Source organism: Garra rufa, chromosome 2, assembly GCF_049309525.1.
Source record: "Garra rufa chromosome 2, GarRuf1.0, whole genome shotgun sequence".
Classification (NCBI taxonomy): Eukaryota; Metazoa; Chordata; class Actinopteri; order Cypriniformes; family Cyprinidae; genus Garra; species Garra rufa.
In genome coordinates this window covers 9,286,001-9,291,249 of record NC_133362.1, presented here as the reverse complement: position 1 = coordinate 9,291,249, position 5,249 = coordinate 9,286,001, and positions in this window count along the sequence as shown.

The window sequence follows — 5,249 nt, the reverse complement described above, 5'->3', positions numbered from 1 at the left end:
CTTTGAAACGTGCAGTGCTCATATTTATTCAATGGATAGCCTTATAAAGTTTCATCGCAATTCTTGCCTTTTAGTCCCCACATTTAAGACAACCTGAAATCATAATTAAGACTTTCTTAACCCCTAATAATACTGCAGTCATCAATGAAAATTAATTATTTTAAACACAGACTTACAAAAATAACCCTTAGCCTACACAAAATACGTTCTTTTTATTTTTTCCCCACTGTGTTCGGGCACAAGAGAAATATTAGGGAAGTAAATTAATATCAGCATATTAAGTATATTCGTCTATCATTGTCTCTGAGAGAATGTGCACGTCGCTGTTTTTACTTTCACTTTAACATATTGCGTAGCTGAATAACAGTGAAAGCTACATCTGTCTGTACGCAATGCGCCGATCTCTGTTCTCATGACTGCATGTAAGATTGCACCCAAACGCTGACCCTGGTGTGCTTGATATAAATTTATTTATTAGAAATTAGCGTTTGGCATTTTTTTATTTAAATATGTCAAAAGCTTTGACGGTCCGCATGGACGCATCTTGCAGTCCGGATCTGTACCGCGGTCCGCCAGTTGACGACCCCGGACCTAGAGAGTCCAGAGAATTGTACTGCAGTGTTTTTTTTTCCATATTGAGCGAAAAACATAGGTCTAGTTCACCAAACTAGCTTCTTTTATTTTATTTTTTTTTTTTACATCTTTTCAATCACTTAACAAACGATTTAAATGACAGCAGTAGTTCTAGAGGCAAAGTTGTCCGGAATGAGGAGTTCTGTCATATGATACAAATAACGCATGTGTGTGCGGAAAAACCATGCAATGTACAATCATTTACCAGTCCCTCCAGGATTTCACGATTTTTTTTTGTGATTTTTGCGATGAAAATTATAAATTTTGTGGTGGCAAGTCCTAGAAATTTGCGAAAAATTTTGCGATTTATTTAATTATTTAATTTATTTATTAATAATTAGGATATCACATTTACCATATTAGGTATTATGTTAGAGGCTCAATTATCATGCATAACACAAATCAAACATAAAATTTGTTTATTCTGATACATTTGAACCTTTAAAATAACCTATGGGCAATATTCTTATGTGACCTTTGTAAACATTAACAGCAGGTGTAGAAATGTATACTGTACATAGCCTACTTCATTTCAGTCACGTCTCAGGTACTCTTTACATTTTGGTAGCCCAAAAATTAATTGAACTAGCCCAAATAAAAAAGCTTTTTAATTTTTTTTTTTTTTAAATATAGAAATTCAAACAGGAGTCTAAATGTCAATCAAATATGTTTTCAATACACAAATATAAACAAATATCAAGGAAGGAATTTTATTTCACTCTTTAGTGTATCTGCAGAATTTTTAAATATCAATTTAAAGCAATGTATGATCCTTTTTAAGAGCTGCACAAGTAAAATGAACAGAATGGGTGGGGTTGGACAATGTAAGGTAGAATTTTAGGTCATAAAATGACATGATTTATAATTCAGATACAGATTCACACAAAAACAATATCTTATACAATGGCATTTCAGCCTTTATACCATTAAAAGGGATAAATCAAGTATATAATTTATCATATTTATTTAAAACATAAATATTACTGTCTTAATTGTTTAGATTTTTTTAGAAGGCACATTAAAAACCCTATGTGTTTGCTGCATAAAAACAAACAGCTGAAAAATGTATTGGAAAAAATTCTAAAAAATTAAAATTAAAAATTCTGTCACAAGGGGGCGCTTTAGGAGCGCTGAAATATTATCGTTTCCCTAGTAACGGCTGTATACAAATCAGCTTTAACGCTGTTTTATCAGCATGAAATGAAAATGCCAACGACACGTTTCTGAGGACAGTCGGTTCTACTCAGATACATTCATTTAAAGACATCAGTGCTGCGTTTTGACTTTAAAATGTGCAGGGCTCATATTTATTCAATGACATCATTGCCTTTAGAAGTTTTATCCAGCCCTATCGTGATTCGTCTTTCCGTCCCTAACTGACTTTTAAAATTATAATTAAGACTTTTCTTATACTATTTATCAAATTCAAAACTTTTATGGCGTTCCATTTGCAACAACAGAAGCCCTCTACTTTACGATAGCGGGTCGGCAGGCCAGTGAAACATTTTGGTAGCTCGACTGAAAAACACAATAGCCCCCGGGACATCGATCTTGCGAGCCCTGCAGACAGACAGCTCACAGACATCACGTGAGCAGCGTCTTTATCAACATGATATATATATTTTAAAATCTTTTTATTATTGAAATATTTGAATAACCATTTTTTGCGAATATTTTGCGGTTAAATGACAAATTATGCAGGATCGCAAAAAAATGCGACATTTTGTTGATTTTGCATTAAATTCAGCGATCGCAGAATCGCGAAAAACTGGAGGGACTGATTTACACCTTTGAAAAGTGCGATAACGCCCCTAAGTGGCCGGGAGTCAAACAGGCCCTTTGACTTTCATTCCGATCAGTCTCGGTTAACCTGGTCTAATAGGTGCTCAAATTTCATCGGCCAATGGCGATCATGTTTTTTTGAGATACGCAAATGTCCTTATACAGGTCCTTCTCAAAAAATTAGCATATTGTGATAAAGTTCATTATTTAATAGCTCGTTTAGAGAACCTTTTCATGATATGCTAATTTTTTGAGATAGGAATTAATATAGGAATAAACATTAGACTTTCATATATTTTAGATTCATTACACACAACTGAAGTAGTTCAAGCCTTTTATTGTTTTAATATTGATGATTTTGGCATACAGCTCATGCAAACCCAAAATTCCTATCTCAAAAAATTAGCATATCATGAAAAGGTTCTCTAAACGAGCTATTAACCTAATCATCTGAATCAACTAATTAACTCTAAACACCTGCAAAAGATTCCTGAGGCTTTTAAAAACTCCCAGCCTGATTCATTACTCAAAACCGCAATCATGGGTAAGACTGCCGACCTGACTGCTGTCCAGAAGGCCATCATTGACACCCTCAAGCAAGAGGGTAAAACACAGAAAGAAATTTCTGAACGAATAGGCTGTTCCCAGAGTGCTGTATCAAGGCACCTCAGTGGGAAGTCTGTGGGAAGGAAAAAGTGTGGCAGAAAATGCTGCACAACGAGAAGAGGTGACCGGACCCTGAGGAAGATTGTGGAGAAGGACCGATTCCAGACCTTGGGGGACCTGCGGAAGCAGTGGACTGAGTCTGGAGTAGAAACATCCAGAGCCACCGTGTACAGGCGTGTGCAGGAAATGGGCTACAGGTGCCGCATTCCCCAGGTCAAGCCACTTTTGAACCAGAAACAGCGGCAGAAGCGCCTGACCTGGGCTACAGAGAAGCAGCACTGGACTGTTGCTCAGTGGTCCAAAGTACTTTTTTCGGATGAAAGCAAATTTTGCATGTCATTCGGAAATCAAGGTGCCAGAGTCTGGAGGAAGACTGGGGAGAGGGAAATGCCAAAATGCCTGAAGTCCAGTGTCAAGTACCCACAGTCAGTGATGGTCTGGGGTGCCATGTCAGCTGCTGGTGTTGGTCCACTGTGTTTTATCAAGGGCAGGGTCAATGCAGCTAGCTATAAGGAGATTTTGGAGCACTTCATGCTTCCATCTGCTGAAAAACTTTATGGAGATGAAGATTTCATTTTTCAGCACGACCTGGCACCTGCTCACAGTGCCAAAACCACTGGTAAATGGTTTACTGACCATGGTATTACTGTGCTCAATTGGCCTGCCAACTCTCCTGACCTAAACCCCATAGAGAATCTGTGGGATATTGTGAAGAGAAAGTTGAGAGACGCAAGACCCAACACTCTGGATGAGCTTAAGGCCGCTATCGAAGCATCCTGGGCCTCCATAACACCTCAGCAGTGCCACAGGCTGATTGCCTCCATGCCACGCCGCATTGAAGCAGTCATTTCTGCAAAAGGATTCCCGACCAAGTATTGAGTGCATAACTGAACATAATTATTTAAAGGTTGACTTTTTTTTTGTATTAAAAACACTTTTCTTTTATTGGTCGGATGAAATATGCTATTTTTTTGAGATAGGAATTTTGGGTTTTCATGAGCTGTATGCCAAAATCATCAATATTAAAACAATAAAAGGCTTGAACTACTTCAGTTGTGTGTAATGACTCTAAAATATATGAAAGTCTAATGTTTATCAGTACATTACAGAAAATAATGAACTTTATCACAATATGCTAATTTTTTGAGAAGGACCTGTCTCAAACTCAATTCCTGGAGGGCCACAGCTCTGCACAGTTTAGCTCCAACCCTAATCAAACACACCTGATTCAGCTAATCAAGGTCTTCAGGATTACTAAAACTTCCAAGCAGGTGTGAATTGGAGCTAAACTCTGCAGAGCTGAGGCCCTCCAGGAATTGAGTTTGAGACCTCTGTTATAGACACTTGTGCCACTTTGGATCAAGACTGTGCATAGCGATTTTCATGTTGACAGGACAAATGGTTGCGTAGTTATAGCCATTTTTATGTTTTTATAGTGGCACCAAATGGCCAAGCTCCGCATTTTTTTGTCCTATAGCATCAGATTGAGCTCTTTCAAAAGTGTTCATAAGAGTTTGGCGAAGATACCTCAATCAGTTCAGGAGTTACAGGCATTTTACTAAAAGTGGCCCTTTTGGACATTTTGGTGTCCCTTTGAGACATTGAGTGGAAAGTTCAACTTTTTTTTTTTTTTTGATAATTATTGATATTCACTCTCCAGAGAACCTTTCTGCATTAGTTTGGTTCCGATCGGCTGAAAAAACTAGGAAAAGTAGGTTTCTCAAAAAATCCAAAATACCCAAAAATATGCGCGATTTCGAACTTTTGATCACTGTAGCGCCCCCATCAGACCGATTGGGGCGAGCATTGGTGACATTGTTGGCGGTGTGTGTACTACCATCTCTCCATGTTTCAAGTCTCTACGACTTACGGTTTGGTCTGCACCACCAGTTTTACGTGGAGGTTGCGGATCCTTGGCCATTCTAACAATTACAATAAGGTTTCAACGTTACGCCCTTGAAACCCTAATTAGTGCCTTTACTGTTTTCTTAATAAAATAAATGCAGCCTTGGTAACTATATTGACCCCAAACCTTTGAATGGTAGTGGATTAGTATATTTATGAATTGTTATTTGCATATTTTCAGCTGTTTAAGTAACATTTTTGCACAACCTATGCATGTAAATGAAAACCACTCTTGATATAGTAAAAAAGAAAAGCATGCCACA